Genomic DNA, 14208 nt, shown 5'->3' with positions numbered 1-14208 from the left:
AATGGCTTCCTTATTCATGCTGTTGGAGATGATGGGCTTTTTTTGGTTTTATGTTTAAGGTTTTTTTTTCCCCAAACAATCAGTGATGCAGCATCAACTACTGAGTTGGCAAGCATCACTGAACACTAGAATTTGTAATGGCAGCTTTTGCAGTTTCTATCCCAAACTACATCAGAAAAAAACACTGTCCTGGAATTCTACCTAAGTGATTTATTTTGCATCTCAGGATGGATATTTGTCAGGTTAGTTCATAAACTAGCTCTAGACATTGTCTTGTTCTTCTAACTGTATAGCATAAATGTGTAATTCTTGTATGATAAGGGGGAAGCATAAGGATAAAGGAAATAGCAAATCAAATTTTGTTAAGCCATCTGTTCTTTTTAGCATCTGATTACAAGCCAACATCATGAGTTGGCCATGGTTGAGTAAACCTTGGCCTATCACAAAGAGCAGAGCATTACCTATATCTCTCAATAGATTCAGAAGGAAAAATTAATTTTTTTGTCATCAAGGAAGTAACAAAATCCCAAAGGAGAGTGTGTGGTAATTTGTGCTAATTTCCTTCAGGACATGCATTTTGTATTATATTTAACATAACTGAAGCTAAAAACAGTGTCAGTATTTGCAATTTTCTTGTAGTTGTTTGCTTTTTAGATGATTAAAAATACAGCCTCCTATGATGCTGTCACTCACAAAGAATATTCTCTGTAAATAACTGGCTATATTCCAGCTGAAATTTATCTTTGTAGTAATTTCTTATTTCAGTTTTTAGAATAGAATTCCTCTGATACTCCACTTTGAAAAGTGTATGAAGGCTAACCACAGACTGATAAAAGGAAAAAATACACATCAATGTTAGCATTTCAGAAGCATCCTTTATCCTACAAAGGCTTTCATCCTATTTGTTATCAAACTGAGTCCAAAAGTCTGAGGATAAATAAGGTCTGTTTTTATAGGAGTTTCGGTAGATAGAGGTTTCCTGAATCCAATAGTTTGTTGATCTACATTTTTAAAAAGTCCGCAATCTTTTAGTCACAAAATATTGTCAGTTCTTACAATCCCTGATAGACAAATTTATCTTCTTAATATTGTTTAATATTTACTATGTTCCAAAAAATCAGCAATGTGCAAATCTTAACACTGCTTATGTATGTTATGTAGCAAAGTCCTAGCATGTGCCCCAGACCAGGCACATGTATTTGATGTATGGGCACCCTCTTCTGATCATTTATTTGTTAGGGTAATACATTCTAACCTCAGTTTTGAAGAGTAATACTATTGAATATATTCTGAAGACCGTTGAGAGTACTTTGAAGAAGCCAGGGTCAGCAGAATCTGCTATCCAGCATATGATCCAAGCTTTCTTGGTACTTTATTTATATATTATTAATATTGCATCTTTTAATTCATCAAAGGCTTTTTCAACTTTAAGGCCCTGGGACATGTTCATATCCTACTGTTTTGGTAGCTATGTGTAGGTATCTTCTTTTTAAATTTTTTTTTCCACATTTGCAGATGATACTTAATAGGTGAACAGGTACTGGAAAAGAAGATAAAAGAATGGAACTGATGAGATCAAGGATATGGAGCTAAAAAAGAGGGAGCTCTCATGACTTTGGGATGTATTTGTACTTTTGTTATTGACTCATCAGGTGAGAAACAGCAGAACTTGTAACTGGTTTTTTGTAAAGTCAGTGGATTCTTGCCAATGTATCTCCTGTGAAAAAAGTATCATACTTTTACTATTGACCTCTAGGAATCAGGATTGACTGTAGTATTGCAGCTTCATTGCATGATCCATGCACAGCTTGCTTAGGATTTAGAAAGTATTTTATTACCCTAGCTTGAAGTTGACTATATGTATAACAAGCATTCAAATTCATATATGTTTGAAAAAAGGTATGAAATATACTGAAATAGAAGCAGTGAATAAAGGTATTTGCAGTACCAGAATTCCCAGAAACCAAGAATTTTTAGATTAGTGCCAAACAGAAAAAAGATGTTTACTGAAGCAACGAGGAATGACCTCACACACATTGGTTGTGGACATCTGTTTAATTAGCTGGTCCTTGGGCTGAGCTTTCTGCCATGTACAGGACTGTGGCCAGTTCTCATACTCGAGCCTATGCCATGATCTCAGTGAGGTTGGCAGGGTCACGGCAGGGCTCAGTGACAGCTCAAAGACACAAAAGCAGAAGGCTCTTTCCCTTACAAATTTAAGGCACCTCATGATCAGCATGTGGTGTGAAGTGAGAGCATAGCTACAGCAAAAAGTTCCTACTCCAGAGAAGTACAGGAGTAAGTAGACACTCAGTGAGTGCTCTTACTAATAGAAGCCAGTTTCAACTCCCATCTTTGTGCACGTTCTATCTGATGGGTTCAGGAGTTTCTCTTCTGGGGTGGATCAGCACATAATTCACACCTATAAATATCTCCAACAATGCCAGAACCAGATGCTGCTGAGGTGGTGCTAGAATTATTCTGTAACAAGACACAGGAGTGTCTGCCCGCTGCTGAGGCCTCTCCAGGGTATGTAATTCACATTGTTAGCATGTTGTCTTCCTCAGTATTCCCCTAATTCCCATCCTGGACTCTGCAGGGGCTGAAGGTAAATCAGACTGTCAGTGTGCACTCATCCACCTCCAGTTTTAACAGAAGGATTTAGACAGACAGATGGATCTCCATTTCATCCCACTAAATGTGATCCAGATAGTGATGCTCTATTGGTGTTAACCAAGCACAGCGGGATCACCACGAGTGGGAGCAAAGGCAGATGACAGATAACAGGAGAGTCCAGGATGCATTAAAGAAACATCAACAGGAAAGGTTCAAGGAAGAGAGTGGACTGAGCAGTTTGATTCCACCCTTAGGCCTAACTGAAATTTCTTTTTACAGATTGCTGGGTAATTTACTGTTCTGTTTTGCTTTTTATATGTGATGGCCTTCATGAGTGATGTAAATCATGAACATTTTTCTCCTGCATAGCTTTTCATCTTCAGGCTTGATAAATCTGAAGCCTAGTGCTTAGATAGTTTCTTTCAGCTCTGGATGATTTTGAAATCCGGTTCCTTTGCTGAGAGAGGAGTTATATCACCTGGTGTTATACATGGCAAAGGTCAGGGAGTTCTACCATTTCAGAAAAACAAGACTATTTAGAAATTAATAAAGTTTTCTATTCACATCTACTGAAATAACCCAAATTCACAAGCTACAGATGAAAGTAGAACTCTACTATAATCAAATAAAATTTTGCCTAATTCTCTGGCTTCCTTCCCAACAAAACATACATGAAAAGATCAATAAAATTAGTTCCCTTCTTGCTTTCTAAAGGAGTTTGGAGATAGACTTCAAAAAACATACTGCAAAAAAAGAAGAAAAAACAAACCAAACCCATATCGAAAGAAGCATGTAAAAAAATACCAAACAAAAAATTTCAGATAGATTCTGCACATCAATTTGTTCATTTAAAAATATTTTCCTTCTTAAACAGACTGAGAGTTATTTATTGATCATGAGTATTCATAAAACTCTTTTCAAAGCAATTAATTGGACTAATAATCTCTACTTGGACAGCCTTATTAAAACATACTAATTGCAAAAACTAGTGAGAGCTCATTACTCATTACAAGAGTATGGGGTAGCAGATTAAGTTGAATGAATTAGTCTTGGCACTCTTTGTTCCTCTGTGAACATGTAAATAAACAAAACTCAAACTGAGCAGAGAGCCTGTCTGACTTAAGCAAGAGTATTAGTTATTTGTGAGATATCATGGGGAAAAAAATGAACAACAAATCAAATGCATGCTGCTGAGGTGTGTGGAACCAAATCTAATTGAAGCATGGATTTTTTTCCTAGGTTCCTTTTATTCAAAGAAGGAGTTCAATTACATAAGATAAAACTGGGCTTTAAAAAATCTAATAATTTGCTATTTTTAGTAAACAGTAGGTTTCAGGTTTCATGCAACAAAGGAAAACAGAGTGCAAAAAATTTAATCTTGTCATCACAGTCAAATCTCATTTCCATGAATTTATCTGTAACTAAATTTGGTTGGACAAATGTCTGTTACACTTGCATGAAAAGGGCCTCAGTGAAGCAAAGGAGAAGCAAGCTCCAGAGCATAAATTACAGAATTCTTGGGAAATACTTTTGCCTGCACATATGAAAATATTAGGCATCACAGATAAGATAGCTGCTTTAAATTCAGTATCCATATTCTGTATTACACCCAGGCAACTCCAGATGTTTAAATTATTTCCTTTTTTTTTTTTTGCTTGGTAAAGCACAATTGAGAGAAAATATTCCTTATACTATCTTGATTGGAAACAGTTTGTAAAATTAGGTTGTAATAGATAAACACTGGAACTGAGCAGGTCCAGTTTTAGACACAGGCTTTTTGCTACTAATTTATCTCTGCTTCTTAGTTATATTTTGGTGCACTTCTCAGCTTCCAACCCTGCAATCAGATCTACTAGGAAGGGGTGAAGGAGGAGTAAAGAGAGAAACCATGCTTTGATCTGCTGCCTTCTGAAACATCACAGCTACCTGAAATCCTTACATTTTCTGTGAATTATTGAAAACATTTTCTGAAAAAAAATCAAAAAAAGGAAGAAAGAGAGAAAAACTCCCCATATTTTGATGTTGCTGTAGTAGTGCTTCATAGAAAAGGTAGAAAAGACATCCCATGGCCCAGTGCTTTATTCTGCAGCCAGTATGTCACACCCATGATGTTGTGTGACTAAGAACTCCAGCCATGGAGCAGCTCAGCTGCTGGTTGTGTGCAAATGTTGCAGGTGATTTCCTTTGCCTTTCTCAATAAACATGCTTTTCAAGTTGGTTTCAAGTTGGTCCAGCTGCTTCAAGCCCAGTGTATTGGAAGCATATTCATATGACAGATAACCAGCAGCTGTTGTTGGAAAATGGGCAAAGCAAAGATAGATGGGAGTTGCTTGAGAGGACAAACTTGTACTTCCAGGCAAAATGTCTTCCTCAATATTTTGCTCCTCTATGAGTTTTCCATTGCAAAGGCTGAGCCAGTGACACTAAGAGGCCTCTTTTTTGCTAGATACAGTTCTAGGAAATGTAGCAAAGAAAGAAGAAACAGAGATCCTGGGGGACTCTTTGGTCAAGGCACTGAATGATAGAGAAAACCTGTTCCTAATCTCTCTGGAATTCTTCTCTCTGTTAAGGAAGATACTGTCATTTGTTAATCCTGGCTCTGATTTTTTCTTACCCACAGAAGTATTTTGTATTGAAGATCTTGGAATGGTGCATGTGGCAGTACACATACCTCTATTCCAGAGGCAATCTAATCCATTTAACTGTGTCCTGTCTCCTATCGCTTTGATTCAGACTTTTCAAGCTTTTTTCCTCTGCTTCACACACAGTTTAGTTAAAATACAAGAAAGCTACGCTTTTAATGACTAAAAGAAATATAATTTTCCTTTCTTTTGATTCTTGTCTAAAACATTCCATGCTTGTCCTGAGAAGGAGAGACCAGTTGTGGCTGAGTGGGCTTTGACATGACAGGATCACAACGAGCTGCCGGTGCTTGTGGCAGTGGATAAATGAAGTGAGCAGACACTCTTTCTTCATGTTCTGCTGGTCAGTGTCCTGGTGAGAGGCAAACACGAGCTCTGTGAGCTGCACAGCAGCAGGGAATGTGAGCTGCCAGCAGGGAAGGTACACTGTGGCCAGGTTTGTCTGTGCATCTGTAAGAATTTATACAGCAAGGATTGTGCTTGTTGGGCCAGGAAAGCACGGACGTGGCCAGATCCTGAGCTCAGCTGCACGTGCACAGCTCCCAAGGCAGCAAGGCTTCATCGTGGCTCAGCACTTGGCCTAATGGGGGCTTGCATGATTGCAAATAATGTGCGTGGCACACTGGAGAGCCAGCAAACCACTGTTCCCTGTGTTGCTGTGCTGCGCTCTGCAGCATCTGTTTTGCTTCATCATTTTTTAAGAGAAAACCACAAGTATTTTTCACTGGGGAGCTGATAAATAACAGTGCTTACATTAAAAAAATAAAAAAATTCGTGGGGATGAAAGTAAATCTTCTAGTGTATAAAATCCTTATGCTTTGATTTGAGTATTAATTCACAGATTGTCTCTTATTATGCTGTTCCTAGCTCAGTAAATCCTATGGGGTTTTCTCCCTCAGGAAATCACATGGGGCGATGTCTTAGTGTGATTTATTTTTATTTGTATGTCTAAGTTTGCATAGAATTGTCTTTCACAGCAGCATTTTTACATGAAGATTTGTATTACTTGGAAAATTTGGCAGACTGGGGAGGATTCAATAATTTGTCAATGAAACTTTAAATGAAATTTGTTGCAACTTTGTGAGTACACATGATGAGTGTGATGTGGTAAATTAAGTAGATATTTTAAAGGGATGTGTTCAAAAGATTATACTACATTTTTTTCATTCTTAAACAGCTTTCTGGGAGGAAATGTGTTCTAGCAAATGGCAGACTGCACGTATGAACAGAAGCAGGGCTAGCCTAAAATCTAGTTTTAGTATTTCTCTAATGCTTTGTTGTCTTTCTTGTCTGCATTACATTTAATTTTAAGATCAGACATAATGAGGAGGTCAACAACAAAGCAGGGGAGACAGTGTACACGTGTGAAAGGGAAGAGAGAAGTCTGAGCTGTCTGTCAACTCTGTGCTCTCACTTGGAAAAGCAGAGCAGGAAAACCCCACTTCTGGAAGCTGGTGGCATAAGCACAGGAAGGTGTTCGCCTCTTCTGGAGGGAGGAAGTGGTCTGTAATAATTACGTGTTTGATAGATGCATCTGCTTGCTTGGTTGGGGTGGGGCCTGCTGTATTTTTACCTTCCTTTGTGGTTACAAGCTGATGGTGAGCGCTGCAGTGGTGTTTGGAGTGAGCTGTTGTGTGTCTAAACTTTTGACCCTTTTTTTTTTTTTTTGAGTTATAGGGTTAGGATTAGACCTTTCCAATTTTATTGAAATAATGTGATTAGGTCAAAGACAAGAGTCAAATAACATTGGAGAATACCAAAACATAGTACCTTGTTTGGGAAACAAAAGAAAACAAAATAGAAAGGGCTAGACCTAAATAAAGAGTATGTGAAACGAAGAAGAAAAACAGACCCTGAGATCTGTACTTTTTCTAAATGAGAAAACAACTGTAGTAAGTGCACCCCCTACATGCACAACCCCTGCTCCCCAACCCCCAAACCAAACAGACATGCAAAAATCAACAGAACACACAGACACACATTCCCCTCGTACCATTTCACTGACAATTTCTCAATATTGCTGTTCTGCATTAAGCAGTTAAGGCAGTATTGCAATGTAGTTGCAGCAGGGATATTTTCTTTGAATAGGTGATGGAAAAAGAATGTGATGATGGGTCTGAGTGTGGTCTCTGCTATGGAGAATTGTAGAAGTTCTCTATTCCATCCAAGCTCTGGTATATGAACTTGATAATGAAAACCATTTTACATTTCATGACAGCGTAGAAGTAATTTTTAGCTACTAAGATAAAGATATATCATGATACAAATATTGTTGAAGTGCCTGGATGACTTTGTGCAGGCAGGACTTTATTGCGATACTGATTTTTGTTTTTATAACATACATCTCTCTGACATTAATTCTGACTGAATTTATTAAAACTGTTTAACAGTAATTTATCTCCAATAATTCCTTCACTATATTTGATTGTGTATTTTCTATTGTTGCACAGCATGATCTAAGTACAAGGTACTGAAGTGCATATTGCTACCTTAAAAGTTCTAATTGGTTGACAAGAATGAATTACAATTATAAATTAGGCCATAAGTCTCCTATTTGACAGTGGGAGCTTCAGCAAAATTTTGGCACTGGGGGATTAGCTGATGTTGACCTATGTTTTCAGTTTTGGATAGTCGAAAGTAGATTTGATGTTTCATTTCCTGAAATAAACAAAAGCAGCTTCTGAATTGTCAGAAAATAACAGTAGTTTTAAGGGCTAATTACAGATCTGTGCCATGGGTTGTTCTATGAATTCTGCTTCAATCAGGGAAAAATACACTTAATTGCCAATAAAAATTTTTATGCTGCTAGGGTTTTTTCCTGCCTTCCTCCTCTCAATTTATGACTTTATTCCACTCTCTCTGTTATTAAGTGACACTTTACATGGTTTTAATGGCAATTATTTCAAACACTCTGTTAGTGATGTAGAATCACATCGGGTTAATATCCTGATTAGTATATGCTACAAAGAAGTGCTGGGTACTGCACAAACCAAAGAAGATAGGCTAGGAAGCTGCTTCACAGCATAAGGAAATAGAGTGTTTAATTTTTCAGTGTTTTCTAGATGGACTTGGCTGTGTTTAAAACAACCTTTACAAGCAGATGGATCAAATGCTTGGCTCCATCATTTTGCCTTGATCTGTTCTGTACTCATCCTCTCAGATGATGGCACAATGCATGTTATATTTTCATATCTGTCTTAGAGGAGATAAAACGATTTTTCAGATGCTATTCTTTATCCATTTCTAAAGTGAACAGTAGCATGTGACATGTTTTAGAATCTAATGTTGTCTCTTCATTGAAGCCAATAACTAAATTCCAGCTGACATCAGTGTGAACAGGATGCAGTGTGTGTTTTGTGCTCATTTGACAAATTTCTTTTCCACACCAGTGCCACTCTGCATATTCTTAAAACTCTTCAATATTGTGCCCTATAGGTGATTGCATAGTTTTCTCTTTTTTTTTTCCCCATAATCTTAAAAATACGAAGTCTCATTTACCAGACTAACCATTATAATCTTGTCTGTAGAGCAATATCATTTTAAATGGGAATAAAACAGATTTTAACACTGCCTGACAGAAATCTTACTAGGGATGTTTAGACTGCACACAGGAACAGCTGTGACAGGTTTATGGCCAATGTTTACAGACCTGCTTTGACTTCTCTACATCAATGTCAATGCTTGCTATTACAAGGTGCAATTTGAGGGTTGAAATGTAGAATATCAAGGGATTTAAAGTATACGTAAATGCATGTTTGCAATTTCAATTCCTATAATTCCTGAAGATTTATATCTTTACAGGAGCCTGAAATAATACTGAGCCTTCAGACCACTTCTGCCTTTTAGAGAGGCTCTTAGTTTAAAATCATACCTTTTTAAATGTAAGGAAATTAATAGTGGGTAATGCAGCTCTAGGAACCACTGCTGCATTGACCTGCTTTCCAACATTGATTGTTCAGTGTATATTTTAATTTTTACCCTCTGTTAAAAGAATGTTTTATGTCCTATTACTCAGAGGCCCTCTGAGGGAGAAAGAGATACTGGAATGACTGCCAGCAAAATCCTGTCAAACGCTCAGTCAGCAGTTTACATCTAAAATACTGTCTAAATTGTGATTCAAAGCTTGTGCGAAAGAATGTTTGTTTGTTTTCAAATTTGTTAGAGACCTCCTGAGAGTTGGTCTGTGCTTTTGGGAAATCAAACATTTCCCAAATTAAAAACATATAGGGAAAGTCTTAGATTCCTTTGTTTTCTGTGAAAACACATATTTAAAAACAATGTGGGATTAACAGTGTGTGTTGGAGCAAATTGTTAGTATTGTCCATGTGTTTTTCTCCACTTTTATAGTGAACTTAACCCTCAGAGAGTATTTCATGCATAGCTGTTAGGAGAAAAACATAGAGTGGAAAGCCCAAAATTTAAGTGTAGACATGATAAATTAAATGCAAGGCTTTGCCAAACAAAACCAAGCCCTAGTGTTCATTCTAGCCCATACTTTGTGTATGGTATGTGCTGGCTGGCAGTTATCAGTAAGTGAAATATTGTAGGCATTGCAGGTATTGCATAGTAAGTAAAATTTGGGGATATCTCTACCCACGATAATTTTTGTTCAGGATATCTTTTCCTCCATGGCTATATGGGACCAGAGGAGTAAATTTTATTTTGCAATAAGTGAAACTGGATTCCATTGCTGTGCTGTGTGCACACCAATCCTCTGTGCAAGTTTAAATGCCAGGGTGATGATCTCCTTGTAGAGGGAAGTTCTGGAGCTTTGCAGTGTCGATCGGCTTCTCCTGTGATATAACCAGATCATCAATCAAATGATTTGTCAGGAGAGATAAAGGCATGTTCTGTCATGGAATAACCTTGTCAAAATAATTGAACTAACTTGGCAGAAAATTTAGCCTTTAAACAGCTCCAAGATAAGCAGTGAAGTGTAAGGAAAATTTTATCTTGCATGAAAAGTTTGCAGTTGACTTTCGGGCTGGAACTGAGATAAAAATTGGAAGACGCCTTTAGCTTTTTATTTTATTTTTTTTTAAATGTACTGTGTACCTTTCTAGTGCCTTGACAGTATTGTGATTCAGTTCCACATTTAAATCAAATGCATATTTCTGGGTCATAGTACTGAATGTTGACATTTTGTCAAGCTCTTAAAACATATTTGACGTGCACACTAGTGGTGAATCCCTCATGAAAAGAATTGTAGGAGCACATTGCTTGTTAAAATGTTATCTAAGCTTAAGCAGTAAGAACAGTGTATTTTTTTCCAATAAATGTTTAAAGTCATCTTTAATGAACAGGATATTGAATCACAAACACTGCTGATAAAAAAAAAATTATGAGCAACTATAGAGTTTCTGGGGTATAAGCTTTACAGATAATGTACATTTTCTAGATTTTATGTCAGACTGTACATGGTTCTCCTCCATATTACTGAGTTGAAGATGAAAACACAGTTACTTGTAGGGTTAATGAGAAATAAAACTTGAGAGAAACAGTCTAAACATACAGTGTGAAGAATAAGTTAAACTGACACTTACTTAAAGTTATTTTGTATTGTTTTAATATTTTCAGTATTTCAAAATTCAACAAGTCTGATGTAGATGCCTCTGTTAAAACAACTGGGTTTGCAGTTGTGTTAGACAAAAAGCCATTGAAAAGATTTTTTTTTTAAAAAACAGAACAGTGCATATCTGCTGTGTACTCTCAAGTAAAAATAACAGATGACAGTATAAAGAGCCATCATAGATAAGCAGAGAAAATAAAAAAACCAGAAATATAATTCTTCAGAATTTAACATATAAAAAAGGCACTGTATACAGAGTATGCCTTTCTACTGGTTCTTTTCATTTATATCTAAAATAATCACATCACAAAAATCAGGTTCAACATTAACAATGCTCTGGCAGGTGACATTATGTGCACTTACTCATGTCCTGCCTTTGAAAGGCATCCAGCAAATCACACACATAACCTCAATTTATAGGTGCTGCTGCACAGAAAGAGGCTTTGGGTCTGGAATCTTGCTGCTCATGTTCGGAGATCTTTTTACAGTACAAAACATAATATCTATAAAAGCTTAAAATTACTTAAATGAATATTAACTCGTTAAAACAAAGTTGTTTTGATAATTTAGTGTTTCATAGGTGATTTGAAAATTAAATATGCATAGCACTACTGTACTACATATTTTCACAAAATAAATTTATTTCTGTTTTGTTTTCAGGTTGTTTTTTTTTTTTTTGGTTTTGTTTTGTTTTGTTTTGTTTTGGTGGGGGGAGTTGTTTGTTTGTTTTGGTTGGGGTTTCTTTTTGGTTTTTTTTTGTGTAGTTGTGTACCATGTGATAAACTAAGCATGAGGAGGATTCAGGCTAAGCTAAGCAGGAGGAGGGTTCAGGCTAGGTATGCAAAGCTCATCCCAGCCCAAAGGCAGTACATTGTTTCCCTTTCCTGGGCATATAATTATCTGATGGATTTTAACATAATTCAACTTTTTTTCTGAAAGAAAAGTCAATAGCAGCAAAGTGGCTGCTGGTATCTTACACACATCTGTTAACTTCAACTTTTCCATTTATGCATTCAATTTCACAAAAATGGCCAGGTTTGCATTTGTTTGAGAATATGAGTTGGAGATGCTTGAAATTCTCTGTAATTCTAAGTGGAATTGAAATTCTCTTTCAGCATTTTCTATTCTTTTTGATTTATTATTTTTAATTATTTGGCTGACTTTGGTTTTAAAATACAATTAAAATTTTATTTAATGGCAGGGTTAATTATCTTTACAATTTTGTATTTTTTCAGCAACTCTTTGCTTTCCACCCTATTCTAACAATTTTTCACCTCTGATCACCTCATGATAAAGCTCCAAGGGATGTCTCTGTCTGTCCTCCTGCCCCAGGGCTTTTGCTTAATTGTAGCCTAACAACACTAACAGTACAGAAAGCTGCCAATACACAAAGCTGAGGAATAACTAATATACATGGAAAATAAGTTATGCAGTAGATAAACTATAAAAATTTCACAGACCCAACTTTTATCTGTTTTTCACTTTTTTTCCAGTATGTGACACTGTAAGGTATGGTATGAAGTGGGGTTTACTACACAAGACTAAATTCTATTTTATTTTCATACAAATTGGAAATGGCAAAATCCAATCTACCATTCTTTTCACAGTCAACCCCTCCTGCCCTCCCCAGTCCCTTTCTTCTTATGCTGGAACCTGATGCTGTTTCCTCTGCAGCCACAGAACAATGTGGCACTGCTTATATTCTAAGTGGATATATTTACATTGAATACTCAGCTAAAGGCAGCCTGAGTCTGGCTGTTCAAGGCCATTATTCATAATGTAATGTGATCCTGCATTTAACACAGTATTCTAAATAAATCTGTCCCTAAAATTAAATTTAGTTTCTGAAAGGTTAAGCCTAAATTTGGCTTAAAACTCCAACTTGTATTTAGGAAAATTAGTGATTTGCTAAGTCTCCACTCCAAGTAAACATTATTAGCTTAGTCTATTCTGGGATACAGAAATGAATTACTGAACTGCTGCTCTATATGTGATTTTGGATCTAGCTGGGTATGCTGTCCAATATGAATTGCAGACACAACCTCAAAGATTTAAGGGAGATTTGGGTTAGGATATGGGTTAAAAGTAATGAGGAATATTGATATAAAATGTTACAGCAGTACACAGAAATACTTTAAGGATGATATTGCCTAAGCCAGGTAGATATATATATATATATATATACACATACATACATATATATATGTGTGTGTGTGTAATTATCCAGATAACAGTATAGTACACAATACAGAAACAGATCTCTTTGCTTTGAGTGCTTAACACAGAAGTGAAGATGACTTTCACAAAGACATTTATTGATGACTTGTATGTTTTTGATAATACTTCAGACAATAAAAGTTGTTATATAATCAAGGTAAATTATGATATAAAACCATGTCTATTGAAACAGAAAACATTTAGCATCCACAAGTCACAAATTACAACTGCACAAAAATGTTGAAAAGAAAATAACACCTAGTTTTAGTTATCTAACTTGCTAACTACAAAGCTGGAGCCCACGGCACTAGCCCACTGAAAGGCTCACACAGTGCTGTTCTCAGACATGATCTGGTCTGTCCCTACCCCTCGAGTGTCCTGTCACCTCTGCAGGGCTGGTGACAATGAGCTGGGCGGCTGGGCTGTAACATTGAGGGTTTGTTAGTTCAGCCTTGGCTGGGAGGTCGCTGGTGAGGTGCACTCAGTGATTGATAGAAAAGCCCTCACTTTGCACGAGCTGGTGGCACGAGGGTCTGGCCAAGCCTGCAAAGCAACGCAGAAGAGCCCTGACCTTGTGAGCAGTGCAGGAATGGTTTGACACGTTCCAAACTGAGCTGATGTTTTTAAGAAATTTAGAGTCTCTCCAAACTTTCTGGAAGGTTTTACTAAGATAAAAGATTTCTTCTTTTTTTGTTTATGTGTGTTCCTCCCCCTCCCACCCCCCCCCCCCCACCCAGTGTGTTGCAAAACTAAAAATAAATGTTTACATTTAACACTTAATATTTCCAAATTCAGCAAGTCCCTGTTGTAGGCCTTCTCCCAAGGATTTGTTTCTCCTTTCAGTGGCATATGTTTCCCTAGGAATACCTGCACTTTTGTATACTTAAAAAGGAGGTCAGATTTATCAAAACAAACCTTTGCTGAAGTTATTAAAGCAAAAGTAAACCAAACCTAGAAAACTTACTGCATTCTCTGCTGCTGTCACAGTTTCAAGTAGACAGTGAAAACTATCACCTAAATAGTAATGCTGGTAAAGGAAAGGACTTTTGGTCTTGTGCTTACTCTGCAAAATCTAGATTAATAATGTAAACACAAAGAAATTGTTAGTCCAAGAAGCCAGATCAATACCCACTGTATCTATAATAATTTTGTTGGAATTGGAGC

Source organism: Prinia subflava, chromosome 11, assembly GCF_021018805.1.
Source record: "Prinia subflava isolate CZ2003 ecotype Zambia chromosome 11, Cam_Psub_1.2, whole genome shotgun sequence".
NCBI classification, from domain to species: domain Eukaryota; kingdom Metazoa; phylum Chordata; class Aves; order Passeriformes; family Cisticolidae; genus Prinia; species Prinia subflava.
This window is presented reverse-complemented; position numbering follows the sequence as displayed.